Source organism: Lissotriton helveticus, chromosome 7, assembly GCF_964261635.1.
Source record: "Lissotriton helveticus chromosome 7, aLisHel1.1, whole genome shotgun sequence".
NCBI lineage: Eukaryota > Metazoa > Chordata > Amphibia > Caudata > Salamandridae > Lissotriton > Lissotriton helveticus.
In genome coordinates, this window is record NC_136068.1 from 1,260,174,202 (window position 1) to 1,260,188,040 (window position 13,839).

At 47.0% G+C, this 13,839-nt stretch overlaps 1 protein-coding gene across 7 annotated transcripts in view; it reads right to left on the bottom strand.

Moving 5' to 3' along the window:
• Positions 1–13,839, bottom strand: part of SPATA20 (spermatogenesis associated 20) — a 2,403,479-nt gene that overhangs the window by 2,011,869 nt on the left and 377,771 nt on the right. The window lies entirely within an intron of this gene.

The window sequence follows — 13,839 nt, forward strand, 5'->3', positions numbered from 1 at the left end:
CCCTCTTGGGCTATCCCGCATTCTACTGTGATTGAATAATCATTTAAGGTTCGCGTATCATGGGCTAAGTTTGGCTCACAAGACTTTGTGACACTGTAGAACATTTGCTGACTGCAAGGAAGGCCCCTGCTAATTCCAAATTACCTAACCTACATTGTTATCCACATCATTGGGGGGGGGGGGGAGAGAGTTCAATACCTTCTAAAAGAGCAGCAAAACATCACATAAAGTATTCAATATTTTTCAAAATGATTATGCCCCCCCTAGCTTTCAAGACTGCCTTCAAACAATCTACCCACAAGATGTTACCTTTATTGTGGCAAGTGGATGAAGTTTCATTCTGCAGTAAAAAGCAACAGCAGACTACCAAAATCTCAAATGAGCATTAGATATTTTTAAGAAAAATAATCGCAAATGAGCAAGGAAATTTACTCCTGCATTTTTCCATTTGGAAACTAGTGGGAAAAAACAAGTATATCAAACATATTAGGGGTGGGGGAAATCGAGACATACAGAATCCTGCACGTAAATCAGATATTGCCACAACCTCATTAATAGGGCTAAATGTACACACACTAATTATGAAGAAGCACGGGAAATTGGTTAAGTTATTAGTGGAATCAACCACTTTTAGTACAAGACTCCTTCAATCAGCCTGAAGACAACACTATGAGCATTCTCCAAATTAAAAGTAGATCTCAGAATGAAGCCCATCTTAGTTTCTCCACACTTATGAAAGCAGCAACTAAAAGGATCAACGTCATTATTTCCATGAAATCATTGCTTACTTAATGTAAGGGGTCTAAATCAAACCACAGCAAGTCAAAATCGACACTAGTACAAACTATCCAATTCTTGGACGGTGGATGGATGGTGTCCTGATGGATTCAAACAATGCAAAAGTGTATTCTCCAATGGCACAACAGATTTTCTATTGATGACTTCATGACGCCCAGTCATGTGTGGAAAGGCTTTCCTGATAATACATGCATGTTACATATAAGCCAGGCCTGACTAAGTCAAGGTGAGAGCTTTAACTCTTTAGACAGAATTCTTGGTATCTGCTAAGAACAACATACAAGACAGTGCAAACCTGGCCAAATTACGTGAACCTTGATGGCTTTGAAACCTAAATTTCACTGAATGCCAAGTCACTTGGATTTATCCTGCACACTACCCTCAACCTCAGGGAAACATTGTCCAAAAAAAACCCACAAAGGCAGCTTGGTACCACCTCCCTTTTCTAAAGTAATTGAGACAGTTTCTTCCAGAAAGCGGCATTCGAACTGCTGTTTAAGCCTTCGTACTTTTGTATCTGGATGATGGTATCGCCTTGTTCCATGGCTTATATTCCACACTGGCCCTACTTGAGGGCATCCTACATATCGCAGCAGGCCTCATCCAGGACATGTTTAAGGCAGGCAAATGTTGTTGTGTATATTTTCTTCCATGCTTTTTTTGTGTGAGGCATATAATCATTGCAAGCGGTCCCCTAAATATTTGTATGCCAATCCATGTAATTATTACCGTATACCATAGAAGGCGATCTGGTCTGCAGTTGGATAGTATTTTGGTGCGAACTCGTGTCCGCCTTACCGAAGTACTGGGTACTTGTTACACCTTTTCCTCCAATGATTCTGTATGGAGAGAGGAAGAGGAACTCCTGCAGAATTTCTCATAGTGTGCCTCCAGAACACTTGCAGCAAGCAAATATTTAGGGTGTTCTAATAACGATCCTGCCAATACAATAACTATGAGGCTAACATATGAAGATTATTAGGTATTGGCTAGACTAATCACGGGTGAGTAGCCCCGCTTTACAACCCCCTGATTGATTGGAGGTGAGAACAAATGGTGTACAGCTTTCAGAAACATATTTACAATAGGAGATTTAAAGAGTAAGGGCTGGTCAGGCAACCGCAGAAAAGCTAGGGTAGCAGAAAGATAGCCTTTGAGAGTGTCCAAAGCAGAGCCCTGCTTCGTGTGGCGTGGGGTCAGGATCTCGGCGTCGACATAACCCAAGCTGACTGGCTGTATTGCTGTAACCAGACTAAGCAACTGTCCCGAAATGATCGCTTGCACCTTATACATTTTAAATACTTGCTTAGGCTTTACCGCACTCTCGTTCAGCTGTACAAGCTGGGTCTTATCCCCAATGACAGATGCCAGCGCTGTTCTGCACCTGCGGCAGACTTCTCTCATCTTGCCTGTTTATGCCCTAGGGTCTCCACTTACTGGCGTGAGGTCTATACTCCCATTTCAGAGATTACCTCCTCACTGCTTCAGCCTGATCCCCCGCTCTGCCTTTTAGGGTTTGTTAAATTTTGCCCTGACACTTCTCGTTACCTGATTGCCCTGCTGCTCGTCCTCGCACAGCGTAGGATCTCCATGTGTTGGGGTCGAAAACGTGCACCTATGTTCGCTCATTGGCTCAAGAATGCATCGCGCTGTCAAACCCTATTGTCTCAATTCTGGGACCTTATGCCAGCTAGATCTCGCCCACTCGATATTTGGGGATTCCTAGTTACCTACCTCCTGGCTCACACCTCCCACAGCCCGGCTACCTCTTCCGATCTCCCCGCCGGCACTCCGCCCGCGGCGGCTTCCGGTGTAGGTAAGTTCATGGTCCCCCCCCCCCACCCACCATCTCTACTCCTCCTCAGGTGGGCCTGCTCCCTATCTCGTAGCCTGTGCGCTTCATGTCAATCTCTTTTCACTGCCCTGTTGTGCCTATGTAACATCTGTCATGTTATCGCCATCTGATGTTGGGTGCTATTAGTCTGCCTCGTTAATTTCCATTGTGCCCATGCATGTGGTGCTCTGTTTCAGTACAAGTACGTAATTTGTCTATGCAATCTTGTTAATAAAGGTTTTTGGAAGAAAGAAAAATATGCAGGACGGGAATATGAAAGTAAGCGTCCTATAAGTCCAATGCTACCATCCAGTCCCTGGGTCTAGCGTACACAGGACCCAAGCGAGAGTGAGAATTTTGAACTTCTCCTCATTGAGGAAGAAATTGAGAGAGCGCGCAGGTTGAGGATAGGATGCAGACCTCCGTCCTTGGGAACCAGTAAGTAGTGGGAAAAGCAACCACGACCTACTTCTGGTGTCAGCACTCTCTCTATGGCTCCCTTGGCTAAGAGAACCTTACTTCCTTGCAAAGAAGGAATGGATGGTCAGCCTGTCTTAAGTAGGTGGCATGGAGGTAGGGGTAGTTACGAAGGGGAGGGAGAATCCCCCTCGGAAAAGCTGCAAAACCCACTGGTCCGATGTTATAGACCCCCAGTGGGGAAGGTGATGGCGGATCCTGCCCCCCACTGGGTGCCCATGGTGGTAAATGGACAGACTCTAAGGGTTTGGAGGCTGCAGCTTCTTGGGGACTGGTTAACTGTCCCAATCTCTGGCTATCTGATTCACAGGGTCTGTGGGTAGCGCGCATCCTTGGCCATGCAAAAGTTGGGAAGCATGTGCAGCCTTGTGCTGGGCGGGCAAAAAGGCAGCTGGAAGCCCCATCCGTGGCAACAAAAGGAATGAAAGGTGGATTGGGGTGACGAGGGGCCATGGAAAGGCCCAAGGACCTGGCTGTAGCCCTGCTGTCCTTAAAGCAAGGAATCCGCCTCATCTCAGAAGAGACGGGAGCCATAAAAGGGAATGTCCATAAGTGATGTTTGAACATCTCCAGAAAAGCCGGTAGTCCTCAACCAGGTGGGTGGCGCTGTAGGGCCACCGTTGACAAAACTGCTCTGCCTAGTGAGTCGGCGGTGTCTAGTCCACATCTAATGGTAAACTTAGCTGCATCCCTCCCGTCGGCAACAGCCTGGGAGAGCATGGCTCAGGCCTCCTCCTGAACCATTGGCAGCACCAGCGCAACCGTATCCCACAGAGCGTGGGAAGTGGAGGCTTGAACATCCAAGCTTTCCAGGTTAGGGTGTTCTGGGAGTAATTTGGCGTCCACTGGAGCGGTGTGGTGCAGCGAGTTAGTGTTCTGTTCACAGGAGCCCCTGTGTTGGGCTTAGACCCAGTCCCAAGCACATCAGTAAGTACTCCGTTAAATGGGAGAAGCTTTTCTGAGGGGGGCACTCCTGGCTAAAGCACTATCAAAAGGTAGTATTGACTGCCAACGAAGGCAAGCTACAGTCCAGGACCTCAGCCGCCTTCCTCGCCACCAGTGTGAATGAAGTGTCCTCCTCCATAGCCATGGTTGGGGGAGAAAGCATGCCAGTATCTAGAGAAGTATACAGTCCACTGGCTTCAGTCAAATCCTCACACCAGTCCATGTTGCTATTCTATAGCTGGTATTTTCCAGGGGGCAGTGACCGCTCATTTCTCACAGAGTCCTAGCCCATAAGAATAGTGCTCAGGCTTTAGCCTGGAAGGCATTGTTCCAGTCAGTCAGCACTGGTGTCGGCATCGGGCAAAGCTACTCTGGCTCTGTGTCAGAGTCAGAGATATAAATAGGGAGGGTGGTGTCGCGGGAGCATACGCTTTGGAGGGAACAGGCCGCTCAAATATGATCTGCATAGTCTCATACAATTCTTGTCATTATGAGGGAGAGTCGACACTTCGTGGTTGAGCCAGCACCTGGTTCACCTCTGCACCTCCCAGAGTGGCCCAGGTGCTGGCTCAACCGCAAAGACGGCCTCCAGTGTCGACGCTCCCTCGACTCGTTGGCCGACAGATGAGGTGTAGTCGAAGCCCGCTTCAACTATGACTTCTTTCCCTTGTGGGAGCAGGATTTACCTGAATAGCCGACCGACTTCTAGTGTGACAAGAATCTCGGACTCCGCGCACAGGAACTTCCTCTTGACCGGGATCTGGGTCTTTGCACGAGCCACCAGGAGCTTGAGGGATCACTCGGTTATTGCCTTTGGGTGCATGGCACAGCAATCAGAGCAGGCCTTTGAGTAGTGGTCACGCTCGAGGCAGCAAAGGCAAACAAGATGTGGGTCCTTCACTGACATCAAGGGGTGACAGGAGCTGCAGGGCTTTGAGCTGGCCTTCTGCGATAACATTCCTAACACGCCAGATGCAAAAAAAAACGTTAACACAAAGTTAGTAAGAAATTAACCAAGGGGTAGCGCTGGGATAGTGCCTATATGGAATGGAATGGAATGAGAATTTATATAGTGGAAAACTGCCAACCTTCGGGTATCCTGGTGCTTGGTTAGAAATAACGTCAAGACAGCAAACTCAATTGTCAATGTCCGAAGAGCGAACAGGTATTCCTTGGAAAGAGCCAGGTTTTCAGGCTCTTCCTAAACCCTGTCAATGAACTTTCATGCCTAAGATTCAGAGGCAGCCCATTCCAGTTGTGTGAGGCAAGTATTCCGAAAGCTCTGCCCCCCTTCCGGGATGTCTTAAATCTGGTGGTTGTAATCAGATTGGTATTCGACGATCGGAGCTGCCTCCTTGGGTTATACCAAGTAAACATTTCTTGCACTGGGATGGGACCCTGTCCATGTGCTGCCCTATGCACAAAGCAGAGAGATTTAAAATAAATTATCTCCTTAATGGGCAGCCAATGGAGATCTTTTAACGCCAATGTCGTAAACCCACGTTGTCTGTTTAGCGCCAGCTTTGCTGCCACTGCCTGCACCCTCAGTAGCCTTTGTACAATGTATAGTGGTGCTCCCAAATTTAGGGAGTTGCAATAATCCAGCCTGCTCAGTATTACACCTCTCACTACGAGCTGTCGAGAGTCTTCTGGGAGTAGAGGAAGGAACTTATGCAATACACGTAGCAGAGAAAAGCACACACTGGCAGTTTTGTCGGCATGTGTGTCCAGTTGAAGATTTTCATCAACCATAACTCCCAGATTACGTACCACTTTAGCCGGAACCAAAGGTTCATTCTCCGGGGTGAGTTTAAATTCTATCAACACCACCTCAGTCTTTCCCCCATTCCGCTGTAGGGAGTTTTTCCTGAGCCAACTTGCAGTTTGACACATACACTCCTGGAAGGTGTCCATACACACCGCTTGTTTCCCCTCCAGGGAGAATATCAGTTGAGTGTCATCCGCATGGTTGACCAGGTCTACCCCAAAGGACTTAATAAGGGGGAAAAGAGGGCGTAGATAGATGTTAAACAAAATTGGGCTCATTGCCGAGCCCTGTGGCACCCCGTGGTGTACTGGGGACATGTCAGAGATAAACAGTGTTAAAGAGACAGCTTGTTGTCTTCCTGACAAATACGATCGTAGCCACTACAAGGCTCGACCTTTAGTCCCCATGCTCTCCAGTATCTCTACCAGCATGACACAGCTCACCGTATCAAATACGGCTGACATGTCCAATAATACAAGGACCGAGGAGATACCATTGTCAGCACGCATTCGCAGATTGTCTGTTGCCGTTACCAGCGCCGTCTCTGTCCCATGTCCCGGGCAGAAGCCATATTGATCCCTATCCAGCAAGAAGTTGTCCTCAAGATAGCATGACAAACTTTTGCTGACAGCCTTGTCCAGGATTTTAGCCGGGTAGGGCAATATGGAGATGGGTCTAAAATTTGCTGGATCAGTGGAGTCCAGGGATGGTTTTTTCAACAAGGGTGTTACAACTGCTTGTTTCCAGACCTCAGGAACCACCCCATCCTCCAGTGACTGACAGCAAATCCTCCATAGCCCATGGAAGGTTTCTTTGCCCAGGATCTTCCAGATTTTATGAGGAAACGGGTCTAAGGGGGAGCCTGACGCTACACTCAAGACGAGCTGGTTAAATGAATCCTCCGAAGGGGCATTAAAGATGTCCAGTGAGGTGGTACTCTGGGAGACGATGTCAGGCATCCGAGCCGTGTCATCTGGGCCATCCGGTTGGAGTTTACCGACAATGTTGGTTATTTTGTACCTAAAAAAGGAAGCAATTTCACCACAGAGTTCCTGTGATGCCACTACCTTATTGCTTGCAGAGGCTGGGGTTGAAAGCTCCCCGATGATCTTAAAGAGGGCTTTGCGCTATTGGGGGCTTGGAGAATGGCTTCAGCATAACAGTCTGCTTTAGCCCTGGCAATCGATTCCTTATATTGGGTCTGAGCCAGTTTCAGCGCTTCTTTATCAGAATCCCAGTAGGCCCTCCTCCATTTTCTCTCTGCTCTTTTACATGCTCCCCGCAGCAGTTTTAATTCATCATTGTACCAGGGAGCAGAGGTTTTTTTCCTAAGTTTTAAACGTCTTAATGGGGCCACTGCATCAAGAGTTTCCCCCACCGCCTTACAGTAGAACTGAGAGTTTTCATCTACCGAGGAAGAGGAGGAGAATGACAACTGACCCTGAAACGGCATTTGGGCCCAATATTTTATCACCTTGTTCCATTCCCTACCCTTCCGAAAGATCGATGGCTGGTTGTTTTTTTCCACAGAGCTAGGTAGCTTAATTAAAAAGTGAATCAGGAAGTGGTCCAGCTCTGAGGAACAATGTCGACCACCTCCGTCTCTGCCTGATTCGCAAACAGGAGGTCCAAAATATGTCCTCCTGTATGATATGGTTGCATTACCATTTGGTGAATCCCAAGATTCTCACAGGTGTGCCTTAAATCCCTTAGGTGGCTATCTAGGCTTCCGTTATCCCATAGGTTAAAATCTCCCAGTACCAACATACGTGCATGGGTTAGACTCAGATTGGTGATGGAGTTGAGTAAAGCCTGGTACTGGGTATCCGCCCCCGGGGGTCTGTAGCAAAGTATACCTGTGAGTATTCTGCCTTTAGTCTCCTGGAGTGAGAAGCCCAGTCTTTCGATCCCCGCAACCTCATCTATCTGTAGAGGTGCAAAATCCCATTCCTCCTTAAAAATTACCCCAACCCTCTCCTCCTCTTCCCGATGTCTGCGGTTTATGAAACATTTTGTAACCAGCAGGGCAGGCAAGACCCAGGTGCACAAGCGAATCTGAGGTGGTCCAGGTTTCAGTTAGGAAGAGGACAACCAGCTTCATGGTTTCTAACATGGTGGAGACCTCGTGGTAGTGTTTGCTCAAGAATCTACAGTTAATCAAACCACACTTAAGTGTATTCTTACATTGATCCAAACCAGTGGGTGGCGGAGGAGCCCCTCCTTTGTCCCTCTTACCTATTGTAAGTAGTTGTTCCCTGGTGTAATATAATCTATATAGGCACCGCACACATCACTTCCAGTGCAGATGATGCCACTTGGAGCTGAAAGATAAACCCTACCAGCACGCAGGGGTACTGCTCACAAAAAAAATTCCGGATCCAGTGTGACACCTGGGAATAATTCTAAGGTAAGGAATCTGCGGCTAACAGTCTCTACCAGAAGAAAATCATAAGATACGCAATATTGTGGCCTAAGTGGAAAAGCATTCAGTAGATGTATCCCTCATACAGGAAACACATCTTATACCCCAGAGCAGTTAGTAAAAGAGGTACATGCTACAATACACCATTTAATGCCCATAACAAAAGAATGCACACATGAATAAAAAGAGGATATATATATTATGTGTTACAAGAACAATATCAGACCCAAATAGAAGATATATAATAGCAATAGAGAAGCTTGTGAAAAGCAGATTACTATAGGAAACATCTACAGCTTTAATAATGATGATGATCCTGAGTTTTACATAGCATTGCAGCAGACCATAAACACATTGGAACGCGAAGTGGTAACATGCTGTGTGTACTATTATTGCGTTTTGGACTCTGACCTTGTTAGAGCACGAGAAGCCCCTAGAAAACCATCTGCAGCTGCCAGAGGTACATAGCATATTATGAATCAAGGACAGCTGCTAAATATACAGAAACTTAAAGTGGAGCTGGGTGGTGGCCTGAGCAATGTTTTTGCATTACCATATGCTCAAATATAAACAAGTTATACCAAAGGTATGCCTGTGTACTGCAATTATCACTTCCTAGGGTTTGATTAATATGTTCGGTAAAATGCAATATAAAGATTTATATTAAATGGTATATCGAAACCGCACCAATTGGAGAATACATTTTATACTGCAGTACATGATAGGTCTTCTCGACCTGACTGCCTCATGGGTTCATTCTTGCACACAACCTGCATGCACATATTATTATTATTATTATTATTTATTAGGCGCAAAACGAATCATCCCCAAGGGGATCTCTCGGCGCCACAATAACAGAAGAGTAAAGAAAAGAACCGCCGATTAGTGACTGAACAACCAGGTTGAGATTTTTTTTGAACAGCCCAAAGGAAGGGCTATCACAAATGTCGTCAGGGAGCTTATTCCAGTGGGAGGCCACAAGGTAAGAAAATGAGCGACCTCCCATTCTGATTTTGTTGATCCTCACTGGGCACAACAACCGACGATTGTTCGACCTCAGTTGCCGACTCGGAATGTAAGGAATGAGCTTTTTGCAGAGGTAGGCCAGGCCATGCCCCTGTAGAGTCTTAAATACCTGACACAGAAGTTTGAATAATGCTCGCTTCCTAATTGGCAGCCAATGAAGTTGGCGCAGGAGAGGTTCCGAAGGCGAACGAGATGGGCGATTAAGAGCAAGATGTACCAGCAGTATTCTGCACGACCTGCAGTCTAGAGAGAAGATCTTCCTTAATCCCTACCAGTAGGGAATTACCATAATCCAGCCTGCTTACTAGTAATACCTGAATAAGCGACTTTCTTGCAGAGAGGGGAAGCCAAGGAAAGATCTTTCTGAGCATACCCATCAAGCCGAAGCAGGTGCCCGAAATGCTTTTCACGTGTTGCTCCATGGAGAGTTTATCATCCACCATGATACCCAAGTTTTTCACCCATTTTTTTGGGGTCGGAGGGTTACCCAGTTCAGGAGGCCAACAATTTGTAGACCAAAGCTCCTCTGCTTTCCCAATCAACACAAACTCAGTTTTGGTTGTGTTCAGCTGCAAAAAGTTAGCAATCATCGAGGCCGCCGTCACTAACATGCATTTTTTTCTGAATCAATGGTATTGATCAGTTGAGTATCATCTGCATGCGAAATTGTATTGAACCCACAAGATCTGATAATAGGGGCCAGAGAAGATACATAAATGTTGAATAATGTGGGGCTTAGACTGGAGCCCTGTGGTACCCCTTTGTCCATAGCCGACGTCTGAGAAGTGAATGACTCAAGTTGGGCTTGCTGAGATCTGTCGGCAAGGAAGCTTTCAAACCATGCCATTCCTCTGACACCAATGTCTCGTAATCTATCCACAAAGATTCGATGAGAGATGGTGTTGATTGCGGTCGACAGGTCAAGAAGGATCAGCATAGTAGGAGTCCCCTTATCCAGGGCCAGCTTGATCATATTAGTGACTTCTGGTAGGGCAGACTCGGTACTGTGCGAAGCAGGAAAGCCTGACAGAGGAGTAAAGCAAATTATTCAATTCAAGGTACTGAACACTAACTGCTTATTGACTGAGGCTTCCATGACTTTCGAAAACAGAGGGAGAAGAGAGATTGGCCTGTAATTTTGAAGATCCCGAGGATCGGCCAGGGCTTTTTTCAATATAGGTCTAATTTGCACCAGCTTCCATTTCTGAAGGAAGGTTGTTGTGAATAGAAATTGATTACATAATTCAGCAATGGGGCTGCTGGAGCCGAGGCCAATGCTGTGATAATGAAAGGGAGAGTGACGTCGAGAGGGGAGCCAGATTTTTGGTGAACCAGTAACGAGTGGACTTGGTCTACCGTGGTGGCCTTAAACGTTTCTAATGAGGAAGAAATTGAATCATCGTGCTTATATGAAACCACACTAGGTTCCGCTTGTTTGTTGAAGGACTGTAGATTTTATCAATCTTTAGCTTAAAGTGGTTGGCCAGATCATGGTTGGCCAGATCATCACAGAGCTGTTGAGTCCGCGGGATGGAGGAGTTATTCACACTTGGGTTGGCGAAGTCTTTCAGGATTTTAACAATTCTTTGGAAGAATTCTTAGCTTCGGTAATTCTGGTCCCCAAATGCGATCTTCTAGCACCGTTACAGTGCTTTACGTATTGTCTAAGAGCTGTTCTATATGGTAGTTTATCTACCTCCTCTTTAGATTTTCTCTATTTCCTTTACCATTTCCTGCAAATAGCTTATTCTTTCTTAAGACTGTCATTGTACCAAGGTGCTGGAGCTGATTTTATCCAGGTCTTGCAGACTTTGATTGGGGCGATCGTATCCAGAGCTTTGGTCACAGAGCCCTCTAGTATTTCCAGAGCTGCATCGCTGTCCATACAATTCTGAAGGATCGGGGCTTTAAATACAGGGATAAATGAGGCTAGGGTCACCTTCCTCCATGCTCTCTGCCGGCCTAGGACAGCGTGGGGTTATTTATTCGCTTTGATAAGTTTAAAACACATTTTAGAGCCGAATGGTCTGTCCATGTCAGGGCTATAGGGGAGGTTCACTACTACATCCAGAGTATTAGAAAAGATGTTGTCCAACGTGTGTCCCGCTATATGAGTGCGGCTGAATATTTTGGGTAAAAGGCCAAGAGATTCCAAAGCTTCTATCAGCCCGATGGAGTCTGGGTCAGAGGCAATATCAAAATGATGATTGAAATCTCCTATTAACAGAAAGTTGTGAGATTGCAAGGAGAGAGGGGCAAGGGATTCCATAAGTGAAATGCAGAAATCTTTTTTATTACCCCCCTAGGGGATGGTAAACCACAGCTCTCATCCAACTGGGGTCATGATCTATCTCCAGTTTACATGCTCCAAGCTGGGGGAGGAGAAGGAATCCAAAAGCTTAATGCTCAAAGGTAAACGGGTCGCAATGGCTAGACCCCCACCCATCTTCCCATCTCTATCCAGTCTAGAGATTCTGTAGTCCTCCGGAAAGGCAATAGCCAAGGAGGGGGTGGCGAGCTGATGCTACCAGGTTTCGGTAAAGAAGCAAATGTCCGGTTTGAGGGAATCTAATAGATGCCAGATTTCTGCTGCATGTTTAGGAATGGATTGAGCGTTAAGATAAAGACCCTGTAGATTGAATGCTTTCCCACCCTTTTCAGAAACCTTCTTCCTGGAAGCATTGTTGTTAAGACCTATAGGGACTGAGTGGCAAGAAGGAGAATCGGCAGCAGCTATGTGGGTGGGAGCTTGAAACCCCTTGCATCAAGCACACTTCCTGAAAGGTGGGTCTTGGCTCAAAAAGATATGCTCCAAATATCTTGGGTTTCCCATACACGTACCAGGAGCACAGGTTTTGAATAGGTATATGGGGACATAGCAGACTGCCTCTGAGGCCCGAGAGGCAGCCTCTCTGGCAGCGTCCAGGCGCAGACGGGCTTGCCTTAGGCACGCCTGCGAAGCGCCCACTGCGTGCTTCCGCTGCATGTCTGTCTGTCTTGTTTTCGTCTGTCAGATTCCTTCTGACAGTGGTGAGTTTTTGGATACCGAGGCAACTGCGCAGCAAGTAGTGCCAGCTGCACCGTTTAGGCCTTTTACAGCTGCGCAGCAAGCAGTGCCAGCTGCACCGTTTTGGCCTTTTACAGCTGTGCTGCAAGTAGTGCCAGCTGCACCGTTTATGACACCTTTATCCGTGGGGACATTTCTGATTGAGTCAGGACTCTCGCTGCATTGGCAGCAACCTTGACATTATGGTTTCTGATTAGGGTCCAATAGTGGTCTGCTGAGATTATGGGCGTACAATGCGGTTGGTGCCGAATGTGCTTATGTTTCAGGCTGATGCCAAGTACAGTGATCACCAATAGTCACTGGGTGCTCGTTTGTGATCTGCTTTACTTTGACTAATTGTGCATTGTGATGGTTTTGACAGTGATCCAGTTGGTCCTATCATATGTAATCATTTCCCTTGTAAATATTATCTTGTGCCAGTTGGTTTCATATAAACCTAGATGAAGGGCCCAACAAATACCCACCTCTCTTCCCGGACAACACATTAGTTCAGTTTTCCACTCCTGGAATATGTGCCCCCTGTTAATCCTTATACTTCTCATCACCACCGCTCTCCTAGTAACACCCGTCTCATACCCCCCCCGCACTCTTTCTCACGTCCCCAACATGGCCACCTCTCGAGTTAAGGATGGAATTAACTGCTACAAAATCATCTTTCCTCCTGGCCAAACTAAAGCTTCAGTTAAACGATTGAAGCATAAGACTATTGAACGTTTCCCTGATTCCCTTTTTGTTGACCAATTTTACAATTGTCATTCTGGGAGGCGCAAAAATGATTTCATTTTCTTCACTCACGACACCCCCTCTTGTCCTCCAGCTTATTTAATTCCCTTAACGTCACCTCCTCCTCCTCTATCCCTCATGGGAAACAACTAAAGATTTCCCCCTCTGCGTATTTCAACGGCTCCCTCACCATCTCAATCTATAACAATGGTACTGTCTTGATCCAAGGCAAAGACACCTGTCTCTCTCTCTTTGACCATCTCTTCCCCTCCCTACTCCCTCCTCTGCGACCAGGTTTTCCCCAGACTCTCCATCTAACTCCACCCTTTACTCCCTTTCTCCTCCCCTGACCCCCCTACACTCCAATAGGCTGCACCCTCGGGAGGCTCAGGTCAGCCCTCTTCCCTCCCCCTCCCTTGTGCCCTCCTCGCCCTTTCCTTCCACTTCACAGTATGCCCCCCCCCCCTTCGTCACGTCAGCCTTACCACTAGGCAATACGCTCCTCGTCCAATCTGCACCGTCCCGGTACCCCAATCTCATCTCGTCCCCCCATTCCTATCTGCTACTCCCTTTTTTAGTCCACCCCTCCGCCAACCTCCTCCCCCAGCTAACTTTCCTTATGCTCCCCCCATTCCTCCCTCTCGCCCTCTTCTCTACCCCCTCCTCCCCTCACTTCTTTCCCCGATTTCTTCACAATCCCATTGCATCTCTCTCCTTTCCCCCACTCCGCTAGCAATGCTGTGCTGTGCTGCCCCCTTTACCCCCCGGTAACCCATTCC